The following is a 19,925-nucleotide window of genomic DNA, read 5'->3' on the forward strand; positions in this document are numbered from 1 at the left end:
GAATCATCTCGTTATTGTCCGTTGTACAAACTCACAATAGACAAATACCCATATCATATCAACCGTACTAGAATGGAGGGGTTGCATAACTTGAGTTTACACTAAATCGGCAGCAAACCTGCATATGTTCCACAGAACTGAACGAAAACCCTATTACAGGAGGTAAAACTGTCAGTGGGTACCACCAGAACTCTCTCGTGCACATTACACTGCTTAGAATGCGGAATCACTGAACTGGTAGACTAATTTTGAGAAATTCTAGACGATTTCCCGGGTAAGTAAGGGCAACAGACGACTTAAAATGAAAGTCCCATCCACGAAAATACGCCATGCATTACATACGTACGAAGTAAATGCAACTCGTAAGCCAAGTGTTAATCATCTTGCATTGTAATGAAAGTACCACAATTTCAGATTTTTACAACAGGAACGGTAGAAGTACGTGTGGATGTTATAGACAATACAACAAACAAAATTTCGGATAGTGACGTAGTCCGTCAGCAACCCCTTCCGATCTGCAACAGTGGGAAGAACAGCATTAAAACATATTACTGTAGTACTACAGATGCGTAAGATTGTTTTAGCTGTTCCAAACAGCTGGAAGACTATATCCCTTTCTGTGACATTTATCTTTATTAATCAGAGTTGTAATAAATACCTGTGCATTTTCCACAGTCTTCTAAATAATTGGGGTCCCCTGAAAGTAGTAATGATGTTGATAGCCTCTTGCGTCCCGAATGAGTGACATCTCCATTAAAATTCCTGGCAGTCTGCAAATATCCGGCCAAGAGAGAGAGCCGTTTGCTACAGCCTGAGAACTCCGCGGCGAGCTATTTATGCCCGGCCGCCTCGAGATTAAGAACAGAGCACAGGGGATTACATCTCTGGTGGCCATTTAAAGGGTTTGTCCATGAAGCCAAAGACAGTTTTCTTTCACTGACACAACGGCGAGGAGCAAAGCCAAAGCTGGCAAATTGTCTCCCTAATTTATCATGTAACTTTCAGTTAAGAGAAGCCTCTGGAACACAGATACATATGGCTTTCAAATAGAAAACACGTATTATAAAGAAATTTTTACCAGAAATTACAACCTACGTCCTCAATTATTTAATGAATGTATGCCACTATTTGTCTCCCTCTATAGTTTTTACCCTCTATAGCTTCCTGTAGTACCATGGAAGTAATTCTCTGATTTCTTAACACATGTCGTATCACCCTGTCCCTTCTTCTTGTCACTGTTTCCATATACTCCTTTCCTCACAGATTCTATGGAGGACTTCCTCATTACTTACCCTATCGTCTAATATTCTTCTGTAGAACCACATCTCAATTGCTTCTATTTTCTGTTCCGGTTTTGCTGCAGGACATGTTTCACTACCACACAATGCACTGCTCAAAACATACGTCCTCGAAGATTTCTTCCTCAAATTAAAGCTTATGTTTGATACCAGTTCATCTCTCTTGGCCGGTAATTTCCAGCAGAATCTGCTTTTTATAGTTCCTTGCTCCGTCCGTCGGGAGTTATTTTGATGCCAAGGTAGCACATTACCTTAACTTCACATACTTCGTGATCCTCAATTCAATATTACCCGTTTTTCCCTATAGTTTACGCCTATTTCCCGCAGAATGCGGAAAATCTTGCACTAATTGACATTGTCGAACGCATTGTCTTCAGCCTGTTATCAACCGCAGCGCGAGAACTGTCTCTCTGGTGCCTTTATCTTTCCTAAAACAATACTGATCGTCGCCTAACACATCGTCAACTTTCTTTTTTCTTTCTTGTGTATATTACTCTTGTCAGCAACTTGTATGCATGAGTTCGTAAACTAATTGTGCGAAAATTCACACACTTTTCTGGTCTTACAGCATTCCCAATTATGTAGATATGTTATCCGAAAATCTAATGGTATACTACCAGTCTTAGAAATTCTGTACACCACCATGAATAGTCATTTTCTTGCTACTTCAAACAATTGTTTTAGAAATTTCTATGGTCAGTTACCTATCCCTTCTGTCTGATAGGGCATTAAGTCGTCCAGAGCCCTTTCAAATTCTAGTTCTAGTACTGGGTCCCCTGACTCCTGCTTATTCTTCTGTCGCGTTGTCAGACAAGTCCTCCCCAACTACCCACTCTCTCCTTTGCATGTAACAGAGGAATACTCATTGCACTCTTACTGATACAGCCCTTGCTGATACAACCCTTGACCTATCTGTATATTGAGGCAGCTCTGCCGAAAATCATTTCTTTTTCGATATCTTCACATTTTTCAAGCAGCCATTTCACCTTAGCTTCTCTACGCTTCCTATCTCTCTCGTGGCTGAGCGAATTGTAGTTCTGTATTCCTGAATTTCCCTCAACATTTTCTTTTACTTCTTTTGTCAATCAGCTGAAGCATTTATTCTGTTACCCATTGTTTTCTCGCATTTATCTTCTTTGTACGTACATTTTTATTTCAAACTGCTTTGATGTCTTTTTCTAGAGAACTCCAACAGATACCTTTAATACCCAGTAGCACGTCCTCTTGCATTGGTGCATGCCTGTACTCGTCTTGGCGTACTGTCCACAAGTTCATCAAAGCACTGTTGGTCCAGATTGTCCCACTCCTCAACAGCCATTCGGCGTAGATCCCTCAGAGTGGTTGGTGGGTCACGTCGTCCGTAAACAGCCCTTTTCAATCTACCCCAGGCATGTTCGATAGGGTTCATGTCTGGAGAACATGCTGGCCACTCTAGTCGACCGATGTCCTTATCCCGAAGGAAGACTTTCACAAGATGTGTACGATGGAGGTGCGAATTGTCGTCCATGAAGACGAATGCCACGCCAATACGTTGCCAACATGGTGGTACTATCGGTCGGATGATGGCATTCACGTATCGTACTGCGACTTCCATGACCACCAGAGGCGTCAGTCGGCCTCACATAATGCCACTCCAAAACATCAAAGAACCTCCCCCTTGCTGCACTAGCTGAACAGTGCGTCAAAGGCGTTCAGCCTGACCGGGGGGCCTCCAAACACGTCTCCGACGATTATGGTTGAAGGCATATGAGACGCTCATCGGTGGAGAGAACGTGATGCCAGTCCTGAGCGGTCCATTCAGCATGTTGTTGAGCCCATCTGTACCGCGCTGCATGGTGTCGTGGTTGCGAAGATGGACGTCGGGAGTGAAGTTGCGCATCATGCAGCCTACAGCGCGCAGTTTGGACCGTAACACGACGTCCTGTGGCTGCACGAAAAGCATTATTCGACATGGTGGCGTTGCTGTCAGGGTTCCTCCGAGCCATAATCTGTAGGTAGCGGTAATGCGCTGCAGTAGTTGCCCTTGGGTGCCTGAGTGAGGCATGTCATCGACAGTTCCTGTCTCTCTGTATCTCCTCCATGTCCGAACAACAGTGCTTTGGTTGACTCCGAGACATCTGGACACTTCCCTTGTTGAGAGCCCTTCCTGGCACAAAGTAACAATGCGGACGTGAACGAACCGCGGTATTAACCGTCTAGGCATGGTTGAACTACAGATAACACGGGCTGTGTACCTCTTTGCTGGTGGAATGTCTGGAACAGATCGGCTGTCGGACCCTCTTCGTCTAATAGGTGCTGCTAATGCATGATTGTGTACATCTTTGGGCGGGTTTAGTGACATCTCTGAACAGTCAAAGGGACTGTGTCTGTGACACAATATCCGCAGTCAACGTTTATCCCCTGGAGTACTGGGACCCGAGGTGATACAAACCTTTTTTTTACGTGTGTACCTGTTCCACCAGCACTCTCCACACTGTACCGTTCGAAGCGCGTATTCCATGGGCCAATTGGCGGTTGCTTATTGCTTGGTGGTCGGCCACACGATTCAGCACCATCTGCTAAACGTCTGGTTTCGAAACGTGTTTTTCGAGAACTTCCGCCGGCTCTCTTTGGAGTGAACGGCGCTGTCTCTCGGAAGTTGGTGTCTACGCAGATTAATGTCTTTCAGTTAGGATGACGCCTGTTGCGGAGCGTTCTCTGTACATTCATACTGCATTACGGGCACCACACTCAGCCGCGCGGTATATTAAATGCATGTCGGACAACTCTCGTGACGGATAACGTCATCTGCTGTAGTCAGTAACACACTTCACCATTAACACGTCACAAGCTGTCTAATGCGATGGACAACTGACACCAGAAATAATGTGTGTGTGTGTGCCGCACAGGTTAATGTGCCGGTGCGATGTATGCGATCGTCACGAGACACAAGTGCCGTGAGCTGTGTGCAGTATGTGTGTTTGGTGGTCAGGAGTGTACCCTGTTTATTACCCGCTGTGTGTTCTAGTGTACAACAGACTCCTGCTATCTTCGCGAGAGTGCGGCAGAACTACACACGCCGTTGCGAGACATGCTTTGAGACTGACGGCTGTCGCTTGTACGATTACTATGAGCTATGTTGTTTTGTATGCGGTGTACGCTGTGCAGGTCCATAACGCAATAAATATGCATTTGCAACACTGGCACCTTACCTCAATGTAAGCGGTTGAGGACCCACTATCACCTGTTTCAGTTTGACCCAAAAGGGGTGCAACAACCTCTATATGCGTGTATAATAACACACTTCGCCAGTGAAGTATTCTGGTACAGTAAGAAAAAAAAAAAGGATGAATTTGCCTCCAGTTCGTTCGATTTCGTCTCGTGCACGCCCGCACAAAAATACAAAAACCCCATAAGATAGGATTTCACGCAGATAATGTTTTCAAGTTCACTTGGATGTGCAATCAGTGTATTACCTCAAAATGAGACACATTTCACGTAACAGATACTATAGAACAAACCAATAATTTTTAGATCTGAGCTTACTTCTCTGTCATGCTGTAAATCTTCAAACAATGGGCCGAGCGGTTCTAGGCTCTTCAGTCCGGAACCGCACTGCTCCTCCGGTCGCAGGTTCGAATCCTGTTGTTGTTGTTGTTGTTTTTGGAGAAGGAGACCAGACAGCGAGGTCACCGGTCTCATCGGATTAGGGAAGGACGGGGAAGGAAGTCGGCCGTGCCCTTTGAAAGGAACCATCCCGGCATTTGCCTGGAGCTATTTAGGGAACTCACGGAAAACCTAAACCAGGATGGCCGGACACGGGATTGAACCGTCGTCCTCCCGAATGCGAGTCCAGTGTCTAACCACTGCGCCACCTCGCTCGGTTTCGAATCCTGCCTCGGGCATGGATGTGTGTGTTGTCCTCAGGTTAGTTAGGTTTAAGTCTAGGGGACTGATGATCTCAGATGTTAAGTCCCATAGTGCTTAGAGCCATTTGAACCATTTTCTTTTCTTTTTTTTTCAAACAATGATGATAACTCCTCGTGTGTGTGTGTGTGTGTGTGTGTGTGTGTGTGTGTGTGTCACGAACAACGGCGTGAAAAGCAAGTCGCTTTATAGGTATCCAAAACACTCAGGGAGTGTCAAAAATGGTTCAAATGGCTCTGAGCACTATGTGACTGCCGCGCGGGATTAGCCAAGCGGTCTCAGACGCTGCAGTCATGGACTGTGCGGCTGATCCCGGCGGAGGCTCGAGTCCTCCCTCGGGCATGGGTGTGTGTGTTTGTCCTTAGGATAATTTAGGTTAAGTAGTGTGTAAGCTTAGGGACTGATGATCTTAGCAGTTGAGTCCCATAAGATTTCACACACATTTGAACACACACTATGGGACTTAACTTGTGAGGTCATCAGTCCCCTATAACTTACAACTACTTAAATCTAACTAACTTAAGGACATCACACACATCCATGCCCGAGGCAGGATTCGAACCTACGACCGTAGCGGTCGCGCGGTTCCAGACTATAGCGCCTAGAACTGCTCGGCCATCCCGGCCAGCAGGGAGTGTCACTACAAATCAAAATCGCCGGCAGCTTCGTGCAGAAGCTGTTAACCTTCCTTTTCTTATGGTCCCTTTGGTATGATACGAATACGCGGCACACGCATTTAATTTGACATCCGGTTCGAAATAAGGAATTTTACACCCTGTGCTGGAGTCTACGATCATTAACCTCTGCTTCTGGCGATAAAAGATCTTTATTGCTTCTGTTAAACTGCCCAACTGAGTCTTTACGGCTTAGGACTTCCATGTTAGCTGTTAACCACATGTAGGCCATATTAGCTATGTCGCAAAGTCGTATAAATCACCACTACTCCATTGATGTTCAAATGTGTGTGACATATAATGGGACTTAACTGCTAAGGTCATCAGTTCCTAAGCTCACACACTATTTAACCTAAATTATCCTAAGGACAAACACACACACCCATGCCCGAGGGAGGACTCGAACCTCCGCCGGGATCAGCCGCTACTCCATTAATGATACCACTTAACTTGCCTGATCGATGAGCAATGGAGGACGTACATAGACGAACAGGAGTGTTTAAACGTAGGATATGAAGCTTCAAATGTTGAATTAATCGGCACGGAAGACATGACTGTTTATTATTTCGGGATTCCGTTGATGTGTTATCGTGTGTTTCAAACACACACGCACACACAAACAGTGTGCGACGATTGTAAGAATTATGTATGATTCAACATACAACTTTTCGTAACAACGTTACGTTACCGTATGACACAAGAATTCAATACGGCTCTATTTTACAGCAGTGAACACAGTAATTGGTGGAAATATTGATGTTTGTGCTTTCAGAATATCTCATTTGTTTCTGCTGTCGTATAAGACACAACCTAGTACAGCTACCAGTGGCCGCAGTAGACATGGGGTGAAAAGGGAAAGAGACGATCCCAGAGGAGGGAACAACCACCTTACATTTGCATGGACAAAAACGACTTGTAAGGAAAGTGGAGAAGCTGTACACGGAGATTAGCCCACTGTGTGGTGCGTTATCCAACGCTATAAAACGAGGAATACCGTAGTGAATCGACCTAGGGCAGGTGCTCCATCAAAACTTGCTGAAAACAGTAACAGAAATTAGAACACATCTGGAAGAAGATCTTGGGAATGATGCTCATGAAAATTTGCATGGACAAAAACGACTTGTAAGGAAAGTGGAGAAGCTGTACACGGAGATTAGCCCACTGTGTGGTGCGTTATCCAACGCTATAAAACGAGGAATACCGTAGTGAATCGACCTAGGGCAGGTGCTCCATCAAAACTTGCTGAAAACAGTAACAGAAATTAGAACACATCTGGAAGAAGATCTTGGGAATGATGCTCATGAAATAAGAGTTTGTAGGCTTCTGAAGTGTACTGGGTACAGTTCCACAACACCAAGAAAAGAACCGTATGTAACTAGAGTAAACAAGAACAAATGGTTACCAGTTGCCAGTATGTACGTAACTAAAAGATATGAGTTCTGGGATCATATGGTCAGATGAAAGCAAGTGGAATGTACACAGAATTGATGGCAGGTTAAGACTGTGGAGCCGGCCGAAGTGGACGTGCGCTTAAAGGCGCTGCAGTCTGGAACCGCAAGACCGCTACGGTCGCAGGATCGAATCCTGCCTTGGGCATGGATGTTTGTGATGTTCTTAGTTTAGTTAGGTTTAACTAGTTCTAAGTTCTAGGGGACTAATGACCTCAGCAGTTGAGTCCCATAGTGCTCAGAGCCATTTGAACCATTTTTTTAAGACTGTGGAGGCAGAAGAATACTGAGTAGAATCCTAAATATACTGAAGCAACTGTCAGAACTGGGGCCGGTAGCTTCATGGTGTGCGGATGTATGGCGTCACGTGGTGTGAGTCACGCACCTTTTCTTGATGGCAACTTTAACAAGTACGTCTGTAAAAATGTATTATGAGAATATCTGCACAGAAGAGCTCAAAATCTAAATCTTGGAAATAGTTGTTACTTCCAACAAGACGACGCTCCTAAGCATATCTCAGAATTTGCTCTGTTATGGATCATACGCAAAGCACTAGATACACTCAAAACAACACCTCAGTCACCTGACTTGAACCTGATAGAAAATATGAGACCAGAACTGGAAGACAGGATCACGAATCACCGTATCACAAGTAAAACTAGGGTGAAAAACATTATTCCGCAGGGATGGAATAATATTGATTCGGAAATAACCAGCAAGCGCGTACATTTATTGTCAAGACACTTGACAGCAGTTAATCATAGAAATGGCTTGGCTAACAAGTACTAGACTGGGATATTTTGTTTATTTGAGTACTGTACGCCCTGTTCTGTTGGGAAAACATTTCTCAGTTTTTTTACGAAAATGTATTCATATTTAATTTAAGTAAATACATGATGCATTAAAAAAAATCTGGATAAGTGCAAGTAGGATACGCGCACCGATAGGTCGGTACGAACTTTACTGTGTATATAGACCATTCATCCGTCCTAGGCATCGAGAAGCTCGACGATTATTTCCTGTTATCGATATCGATGCAGGCAAAATAAACGTCTATCCATTCTCGAGAAAAATATGCCTCGGCAAAAGGACTGCGAAATCTCGCGTCTTGTCTCATTTCATGATTGTAGATATCAATGGGAAGGACACTATAGGTTTCGATGAGTGAGTTTCCGAGCGTCCAAATACACTCCTGGAAATGGAAAAAAGAACACATTGACACCGGTGTGTCAGACCCACCATACTTGCTCCGGACACTGCGAGAGGGCTGTACAAGCAATGATCACACGCACGGCACAGCGGACACACCAGGAACCGCGGTGTTGGCCGTCGAATGGCGCTAGCTGCGCAGCATTTGTGCACCGCCGCCGTCAGTGTCAGCCAGTTTGCCGTGGCATACGGAGCTCCATCGCAGTCTTTAACACTGGTAGCATGCCGCGACAGCGTGGACGTGAACCGTATGTGCAGTTGACGGACTTTGAGCGAGGGCGTATAGTGGGCATGCGGGAGGCCGGGTGGACGTACCGCCGAATTGCTCAACACGTGGGGCTTGAGGTCTCCACAGTACATCGATGTTGTCGCCAGTGGTCGGCGGAAGGTGCACGTGCCCGTCGACCTGGGACCGGACCGCAGCGACGCACGGATGCACGCCATGACCGTAGGATCCTACGCAGTGCCGTAGGGGACCGCACCGCCACTTCCCAGCAAATTAGGGACACTGTTGCTCCTGGGGTATCGGCGAGGACCATTCGCAACCGTCTCCATGAAGCTGGGCTACGGTCCCGCACACCGTTAGGCCGTCTTCCGCTCACGCTCCAACATCGTGCAGCCCGCCTCCAGTGGTGTCGCGACAGGCGTGAATGGAGGGACGAATGGAGACGTGTCGTCTTCAGCGATGAGAGTCGCTTCTGCCTTGGTGCCAATGATGGTCGTATGCGTGTTTGGCGCCGTGCAGGTGAGCACCACAATCAGGACTGCATACGACCGAGGCACACAGGGCCAACACCCGGCATCATGGTGTGGGGAGCGATCTCCTACACTGGCCGTACACCACTGGTGATCGTCGAGGGGACACTGAATAGTGCACGGTACATCCAAACCGTCATCGAACCCATCGTTCTACCATTCCTAGACCGGCAAGGGAACTTGCTGTTCCAACAGGACAATGCACGTCCGCATGTATCCCGTGCCACCCAACGTGCTCTAGAAGGTGTAAGTCAACTACCCTGGCCAGCAAGATCTCCGGATCTGTCCCCCATTGAGCATGTTTGGGACTGGATGAAGCGTCGTCTCACGCGGTCTGAACGTCCAGCACGAACGCTGGTCCAACTGAGGCGCCAGGTGGAAATGGCATGGCAAGCCGTTCCACAGGACTACATCCAGCATCTCTACGATCGTCTCCATGGGAGAATAGCAGCCTACATTGCTGCGAAAGGTGGATATACACTGTACTAGTGCCGACATTGTGCATGCTCTGTTGCCTGTGTCTATGTGCCTGTGGTTCTGTCAGTGTGATCATGTGATGTATCTGACCCCAGGAATGTGTCAATAAAGTTTCCTCTTCCTGGGACAATGAATTCACGGTGTTTTTATTTCAATTTCCAGGAGTGTATGTGACATAAATGGCCGTATCTTTTGGTTACATAGACTCAGAAGCATCAATTTTGTGCACAGATCAGTGCCTGCCGACTTTACTTTGTAACACAAATTTCAGTTTGATGTGTCTACCCGTTCCAGAGAAAAACACGATCTAACATACCGACGGACAGGCAGTTACATTAAAAAATGACTGACAAAATTTCTTTTCGTTTTTTATTACTAAAAATTAACCATTTCCGTATTATTGCCATTACTTGTATTTTCATTTTATTTTACAAGTCTAGTTCCGTAGGACGAAACAGAAGAGCAAATCTCCATGGTCATGGAACGTGTCACTGCATGACATTACAATAGGAAAGTAATAATTCATAAAATGTAAATGAATACTAAAAAGAAGACAAGCCGTACATTTATATAAACGCAACCGATAACGTAGCACAGGAATTAGCTTAATTTTTCAAGGAACTCCTCGCCTGAAGAGAAAAAGTGACTCATGAGGAAACCCTTTAGTTCAGATTGGAAAGGGCGTGGATTACTGCTAAGATTTTTTAATTCTCGTGGTAGCTTATTGAAAACTGTGAAACGTGGCTTCTTTCCGAATTTTATGCTTATAGGTCAACGGTGAGTAGCCTATAGGTTTTGATGAGTGAGCCTTAGAGTGTAAAAAATAGGCGACATAAACCGCTGTATCTTTTGAGTGCATTGAGTAAGCTTCAATTTCTCGCATCCTTCCCCCTCTCCCCTCTTCTCCCCTCGCCCCATCCCTTACCGTTGACGTTAACATCCGACAAGAATTTCAGCTTCATACGTTTAGCCATTCGTGAGGAAAGGGGTTTTTAATAGTCGGACAGGCAGGCAGGCAGACAGACAGGCAAAGGGGCAACAAAGTGATCCTATAATGGTTCTGTTTATATCGATTGAGGTACGGAACCCTAAAGAAACAAAGTTCCGTTAAAAACATAGGAGGGATTCATATATTTTGCTGTATGTATCTTCGCAGTTAAATGTTCTGTTTTGGTAGCATACAACTAACAGTTGAATATTTCCGTCCACCTGCGTAATATGCAGAGAGAGCGCGTCGATGGAGCTCAAGGACAAAACTTACGCCGGCAGAATACGTGGGAGCATCTACATCTACATCTACATTGTTACTCTGCATTTCACATTTAAGTGCTTGGCAGAGGGTTCATCGAACCACAATCATACTATCTCTCTACCATTCCACTCCCGAACAACGCGCGGGAAAAACGAACACCTAAACCTTTCTGTTCGAGCTCTGAATTCTCTTATTTTATTTTGATGATCATTCCTACCTATGTAGGTTGGGCTCAACAAAATATTTTCGCATTCGGAAGAGAAAGTTGGTGACTGAAATTTCGTAAATAGATCTCGCCGCGACGAAAAACGTCTTTGCTTTAATGACTTCCATCCCAACTCGCGTATCATATCTGCCAAACTCTCTCCCCTATTACGTCATAATACAAAACGAGCTGCCCTTTTTTGCACCCTTTCGATGTCCTCCGTCAATCCCACCTGGTAAGGATCCCACATCGCGCAGCAATATTCTAACAGAGGACGAACGAGTGTAGTGTAAGCTGCCTCTTTAGTGGACTTGTTGCATCTTCTAAGTGTCCTGCCAATGAAACGCAACCTTTGGTTCGCCTTCCCCACAATATTTTCTATGTGGTCTTTCCAACTGAAGTTGTTCGTAATTTTAACACCCAGGTACTTAGTTGAATTGACTGCCTTGTGAATAGTACAATTTATCGAGTAATCGAATTCCAACGGATTTCTTTTGGAACTCATGTGGATCACCTCACACTTTTCGTTATTTAGCGTCAACTGCCACCTGCCACACCATACAGTAATCTTTTCTAAATCGCTTTGCAACTGATACTGGTCTTCGGATGACCTTACTAGACGGTAAATTACAGCATCATCTGTGAACAACCTAAGAGAACTGCTCAGATTGTCACCTAGGTCATTTATATAGATCAGGAACAGCAGAGATCCCAGGACGCTTCCCTGAGGAACACCTGATATCACTTCAGTTTTACTCGATGATTTGCCGTCTATTACTACGAACTGCCACGTTCCTGACAGGAAATCACGAATCCAGTCGCACAACTGAGACGATACCCCGTAGGCCCGCAGCTGTGATTAGAAGTTGCTTGTGAGGAACGGTGTCAAAGGCTTTCCGGAAATCTAGAAATACGGAGTCAACTTGAGAGGTCTAGCTTCACGAAAGGAGGGAACATCTGCTCATCTCGCAAACATCCGGCTGAAGAGAAGAGGAGATGCACAGAGCACCAACCGAGGCTGCGTAACTACCTCGAAGGGTTCATGTGCCATACAATAAGCCTTTGCCATACGTTTGAGGGTAATAGACGCCTACGGAGAGCGTAAGTCTCCATTTCGGCGCGCAGCGCAACGGTCGTCAGTTCGGCAATCATGCCTGATGGGGATTTGGCTCGATCCAGCGTTTTATGAGCCTGGTGCGGCAAAACCCGACGTCGATAAAGCGGCGCTGCCTTGTAAATACTCCGCATCATAAACAGCTCTTTGTTCGCGGCCGGCTTTCATGAGTGGCGCCGTATTGCACCAGCACGCAGCAGCTACCCTATAGGAAGTAACACCTCCCCGCCCCCCCCGCCCTCACACACAGTCCCCTACAGCCCCACCGTCGGTGCTTTCCCTTTTCCTGTCTCTTGTGCCGGCGGAGAGCGACACGTCGCAGCCCAACTGCGGTGCTGGGCTATTATTAACAACGCCCGCTGCCGTATAATACAGCCTCATTAAGTAGGCCTGATTAATTATACATTTTCCCCGTTTCTGTAACTCTATAACGTCACTTCGGCGGCCGGATTTTCGGCTGCCGAACCGCTGGATCGTATCCGCAGGAATGCAGATGAAATTACGCATTATCATGTAAAGCGTTTCGATATTATAATCGCGTCCGGTCGTTCACAGTGCTCGTAACGATCGGTTCGGAGGCGCAGAAAAGCGCACGCAGACAAATCAACACACAGAAATTACCGGTAGGTAACTGATCAATTAATCAGCTGACACCCCAGTAAAATTATATTATGCTACTCTCCGTTGGCAGAGCTGCCTACAACCTTTCTTCATGAACTGAAGAGTGCTTTAACTAGCACGAATACCTTTTTGAATAGTTTCCTAATGTCTAACCATAATAATCTCTCAGACAAATTTCATAAAAAGTTTATAAGTTAAGAGCTTGCAGCTGCCAAATATTTGAAGAAATGCATCTCTTAGCCTTCAGCAGTACAGAAAAACCCTTTATTATCTATTGGTTTTGGTTAAATAACCATCTTCACAGGAGGAATATAAAATAAAGAAATGGGAAAAACATGTGTAGTATACACAGAAAAAAGACGCAAAAAATGAGTCAAGAACAATCAATTAAAAAATACTTACAAAGCTGTACAGTGATGAGTCACGAACACATAATCTTTATATCAAGTGCAACCTAATGTTCATATAGTTGCTGCATAAATTCAGATAAACTGAAATTATTTTTTCTGATATACATACAGTAGTGTACAAAACTTAATCCTTAGCTGTTACAGCTGATTATTTCAAACACAAAGAATTAGATATTCCAAGCTGAATGTCTAAGACAGTATTGTCAAAGATTAGATAAGAGAACAATTATTTAAAATTAAAAGCGTATAAATCGTATGTCCTAGTCAAGGTTGACAGACATCAATATATTTGTCAAAAAACATGGCGCCAAAGACTGTGATGTATTTTTTGAAGCCAGTAGTTACATTATGTTTAATCAGCAATATCGCAAGAAAACATGATTACCTGATGTGTTTAGACGTGCATTATGTGAATAATGACTATGAAGTTGATTTTAACTTACATAGCTGCACATGGCTGAAAAAACGTAACCACATTTGTTAAACGCTAAAGTACAAAGTAATTATCCATACCAACAGACACCTTACTGTCATTTTAAAACCCAGCATTACTACATTATTGAAATATGAAGTCAGTCTCATATCATTTTATCGTAGGGACAGTGTAAAATCACTATGTGTCGATATATAAAATGTTGCATAAACATTATGCTTTTCAGTACAAAGGTGCGTAGTATACATCTGGAATAAAATGTAATAAAACATGAAAGTACTTTAGGATCATGAACGAATTAGGTTCAGTATATCTGCACATCAATTAGCTAACTCAACCCAGTTTCACGGACTATTAAATCTGTACCTCGGGCAAGGATACAGATGTCTGCCAACCTCGACTAGAACGTATCACCCATACCCTTTGAACTGCAAGTTATTACTGTTTTCCGTAATCTTTGACAATACTGTCTTCGACATTCAGCTTGTAATATATACCTCTTTGAGTTTGAAATAATCAGTCGTAATAGCAGTATTATATTTGAATCAGAAAAAATAATTTTAGTTCATCTTAGTTTATGGAACAATTGTATGAACATATTATTATGGCGTTGATTTGAAGATAATGTATTTGTAACTCATCATTTTACAGCTTTGTGAGTATTTTCTAATTAACTGATCTTCACACATTTGTGTTTCATTTTCTACGTAAACTACAAATGTTTCTCTCTGTTTTTATATAATTCTCCTGTGAATATCGTTATTTAACGGACACCGGCAGAGAATAAATGTATACTAGTACAGCTGGTGCCTCAGAGACGCATTCCATCAAATAAGTTTCATACCTGAGTCATGTCTTCCTCGAAATGGGGAACTGTTGTTAAAAATCACAAAGGTATACCAACGACTAATAATGATTTTTGCAGAGATTCATGATATCATCTTCCTCCCTCCTAGCATTAGGTCTCTTAAGCTGTTATGGTTTCAAGGAGATGTTCCCTTGACATCCTTTTGATTGGCCGACCCAACAGTTGGTTGGTTGGTTGTTTTGGGGAAGGAGACCAGACAGCGAGGTCATCGGTCTCATCGGATTAGAGAAGGACGGGGAAGGAAGTCGGCCGTGCCCTTTGAAAGGAACCATCCCGGCATTTGCCTGGAGCGATTTAGGGAAATCACGGAAAACCTAAATCAGGATGGCCGGACGCGGGATTGAACCGTCGTCCTCCCGAATGCGACGACCCAACAGTCCTACACTGTTTGAGTAGCAGTGTTATATGTAATATGGATCCCTCTTTGAGCTCAAGGGTTGAAGATGTTTTTCCAGTCGTTTTGGGAGTTTTAAATACAATGTTCGCGTTCCACTTTAAGTTACATCAACACATTTTCGTCCGTTTTGTGACACGTTTTGGTGTAACCATCTATTCGTCTCCAGAATTTCATTTCAAACCCATCTTTGATTTCATTGTTCATCAGATCACCCCAGTTTTTACAGACACTCAATTCTTTTTAGCTATGTAAAAGAGTAAGACAAAGTAGTATTAGTACCACAAAAATAAATAACATTAAAAGAGGTGAAAATAAACGTTATAATATCAACAGCTTACAAGATGAAAGTATAACAACAGTAATTGGTACCAGGCCAGTGAAGGTACTAGACGAATTGTTAGATAGAATACAAAAGTAATTTATGAAAAGTGTATTAAGTGACATGCAATAATAATAATGTGATTTATTTAAAATAGTTTTTTATTTGAGTGGGACGCTCTAGGTATTTGTTAACAGACATTCAAAGGCATAACTATACATTAACAAAGGGTAACCAAATGACGTATACTCTATCGTAGTATAAAATACATGAAGGTCACCAAGAATGAAATATCTGTGCAGATTAGGGGCGATGTAATTGTGGCAGCACCTTCTATGTTGTTTCTATATATTTTTGAGATAGATTTTTGTGTCATATGAGGCTGAGTAACCACTATATTAGCACACACAAATAATGAAAAGTTTCGTATTTGTCTGAGTAACACTATGTGTTGGAATTTCGCAACTGGTAACCGTATATTATGGTGATGATAATCTTCCTCTGTAAACGGCATTTTTAGTTGGTATCTGTTCACAAAGTTTTCACGATACTGAATTTGAGTAGTTTTCCAGTTTTCCCTTTAAAATATTCCCCTACAAAATTTTGAGATCATGCATATTTCTTATTATTATTTCCTGACGTTCTGAATGCTTTCATTGTAAGTAAGTTGATTTTTGTTGGTGTGAAAGTGTTAGCTTGACTGATCTGTTCACCGACTGTTAAAACAAAGGTTATAACGTTCTGAATTCCTAAAGGAAAAGTTTGTTACCTTCTTTTTTTAATATCGTTCCAGTTTCTTATTACATTCACCCAACATTAGCAATTGCATTTTCTGTGCCTTGTTACCCTTGGCTTTCCATGAGCGTTTCTGTTATGGGAAACGGTGGATTCTCTTAGTTTAGGAACTGTCAGTAACAGGAAGGAACTGTGGCCAGATAAACGGGAGCACACTTAAATTTTCAGTGACCGGTTAAAACAGTTCATTAGGGAGACCGAATAGTAACCAACAGTGAGTACTATAACGCTGAAAAGAGGAGTTAAACTGGTCCAGAAGTACAGGGTGTTCCGTAGTTTTGATTGGCAACGTGTCATACGTGCGTGACTTTCGTACACGTAATAACCCTAAAATTACCTACAACTTTCCATTAACTTTGTACACGAAACTACAGGAGCCATTCATTAATTTTATTGAGTGTGCGAAGGAGTGTAGAACAACCATAAACTCAATAATGTAAACATTAGTTTGGCTAATATTGTTTCTCGAGGAAGCGGTACTGCACGTGATCACTGTCGTGCGATATCACCACTAAACACAAAACTATCACCGTTGATTTAACTAATGATTTTACAGTATCCCACAATAGATGCAGAGCTCTGCAGCGAACCATGTAACATGAGGAAAGGACGTATTCAGTACCGTTACATTGACATGGAAACTTCTGATGCTCTCCAAACGTTATAATACGGCATTCGGCTTCTTAGGATATACGCACGTGACAGCAGACTGTCACAACCGCAAATACAATGTCTTGAAACTCATACAGATATTCCGATACAGGTACAGAAGATAAATTAATGGAAGAGATATTTATGATACAGGAACAGAAGATTTTTCTGATAACGATAAAGACAGCATATTAAGACATGAGATATACACTGTAACCATTCTATGTTGTGCAGCAGTTAAATTTGACAAAAAGGAAAAACTGGAAATTTTTATAATTAATAACAACTCAAAGTAATGTTTTAAAATAATATTTTCGTAGCTGAATATTACTATAACACAGTAGGATAAGGAAACCGTGTTTTGCCATTTAAAACTATGAAAAAATAGTAAATCTACCCCACATTTATCCCATCAGCAAAGTGTTCGCTATTTAACACGGCTCGTCATCTTCAGTCAAGAATTTATGGGAAATGGAGTTGACATGGAAACTTCATTGCTACAAAATTTTCTGTGTTATTGTATATAATCGAGACGCATTACTGAAGAAGTTTATAAATAATAAATGAAAGGCCACTGAAATAATTCCTGACAACAAAACATCGGTATTGGCTAGCATACATAAAGAGAAGGATAGAAAAGACAGACTGAGAGGCTAGCAACGAAGATGCGTGAAGAATTATTAAATTCGTGCGGTCGCCAGGTAGTAGAAGCTGACCGAGACGGACGCAGCAACAGGGAAGTAACCGATTTTGTGACATTTACGAGTTCCTAAACAGGAGCGAATTTTATTATATCATGTGTGTTCTTTAATAGTTCAGTTTCTTGAGTTTCTGCGTGTAAATTTAATATCTAATAGCCACTGTTTTCGCGTTTTCGTTTACGTCGGAAAGTAAACTGATTTTGCGACATATTACAAGTTGCTAATTAGGGACGAATTATTTAGCTTCATCTGAGTGCTTCGGTAGTTAGGTTTTTGAATATCTGCGTATTATTAGACACAGTTCCTGTGTTTTATCAGGGTCTACAGCAGAATGGCTCTGAGCACTATGGGACTCAACACCTTAGATCATAAGTCCCCTAGAACGTAGAACTACTTAAACCTAACTAACCTAGGGACATCGCACACACCCATGCCCGAGGCAGGATTCGAACCTGCGACCGTAGTAGTCCCGCGGTCCCGGACTACAGTGCCAGAACCGCACGGCCACCGCGGCCGGCGGTCTACAGTAGAGTTGCGCAGCACGTGCCGGTAGTCGGTTTATCTGCATAGTTTAGTTTTCCACGGTCTTTAGTAAGGACAGTGAGGGCGAATCTTGTGTGCGGATGGGAGTCGAGCTGGTCACACTTTGCTCTCAGCTTCAGGCTGTGATGGCCTCGGTTACACAGCTTGAGGCTGCAGTGGATGGACACCACTGTTGTGGGCAGGACATGGGAATCCAACGGACGTCCAGAATGTCAGAGTCCTCCGCTCGGTCCTCACGGGTAACCAACCTAATTACTGCTCGCACTGAGACTGACCCCTCACCTGGGGACGAGTCGGAGGTCGTCCCGGAGCGAAGCAGGCGGCGAAATACGTCCCAGGTGGCCGCACGTAAGGCCTCCCCGGTTTTTCTGACAAACAAGTTCCAGGTGCTGTCTGTGGCTGACACTGTCGCTGAGCCAGATGCTGTCGCCTGTCCTGTTTCAGAGGAAACCACTAAGACTGCAAAATCCGGGCAATCAGAGAGGGTGGGATTATTGCTGGTTCGGAGCTTCAACGTCAGGCGCGTTGTGGGGCCCCTTAGGGAATTAGCTGACAAGAAGGGAAAGAAAAATGTACGCTCCGTGTGCATACCAGGTGGAGTCATTCCAGATGTGGAAAGGGTCCTCCCGGATGCTACGAAGAGCACAGGGTGTAGCCAACTGCAGGTGGCTGCTCACGTCGGTGCCAATGTTGTGTATCACTTTGGATCCGAAGAGATTCTCTCTGCTTTCAAAAGCCCACGCGAATAGTAAACGGTTGTGACAACACACTTGACCTCTTAGCAACAAGTAATCCTGAGTTAATCACGAGCATCAAAACCGATACAGGGATTAGTGAACACAGGGTTGTCATATCGAGACTGAATATTGTAATCCCCTAATCCTCAAATAAATAAGCGAAAAATATACCTATTCAAAAAAGCAGATAAAACTTCACTTGACGCCTTCCTAAGAGACAATCTCCACTCATTCCAAATTAATAATATAGGAGTAGACCAGATGTGGCTTGAATTCAAAGAAACAGTAGCGGCTGCAATTGAGAGATTTATAACAAATAAATTAACAAACGATGGAGCTGATCCTCATTGGTAAACTAAGCGGGTTATAACACTGTTGCAGAAACAACGAAACAAACATCCCAAATTTAAATAGACGGAAATCCCCAAGATTGGCGATCTTTTACAGAAGTTTGAAATTTAGCGCGGACTTCAGTGCGAGATAATTATAGCAGTTTCTACAACTAAACTTTGAATCGAAACCTGGCAAAAATCCAAAGAGATTATGGTCGTATGTGAAGTATGTTAGCAGCAAGAAACAATAATTGCCTTCTCTGCGCGATAGCAATGGAGATACTGTCGAAGACAGTGCTGCAAAAGCAGAGTTACTGGACACAGCCTTCCCAAATGCCTACACAAAAGAAGATGAAGTAAATATTCGAGAATTCGAATCGAGAACAGCTGCCAACATGAGTAACCTAGAAGTAAATATCCTCGGAGTAGCGAAGCAATTTAAATCAGTTAATGAAAGCAAGTCTTTTGGTTCAAAAATGGTTCAAATGGCTCTGAGCACTATGGGACTTAACATATGTGGTCATCAGTCCCCTAGAACTTAGAACTACTTAAACCTAACTAACCTAAGGACATCACACACATCCACGCCCGAGGCAGGATTCGAACCTGCGACCGTAGCAGTCGCGCGGTTCCGGACTGAGCGCCTAGAACCGCTAGACCACCGGGGCCGGCCAGTCTTCTGGTCCAGACTGTATGCCAATTAGGTTCCTATCGGAGTATGCTGATGCATTAGCTCCATACTTAACAATCATATACAACCGTTCGCTCGACGAAAGATC

The sequence above is a fragment of the Schistocerca serialis genome, chromosome 4 (genome assembly GCF_023864345.2).
Source record: "Schistocerca serialis cubense isolate TAMUIC-IGC-003099 chromosome 4, iqSchSeri2.2, whole genome shotgun sequence".
Classification (NCBI taxonomy): domain Eukaryota; kingdom Metazoa; phylum Arthropoda; class Insecta; order Orthoptera; family Acrididae; genus Schistocerca; species Schistocerca serialis.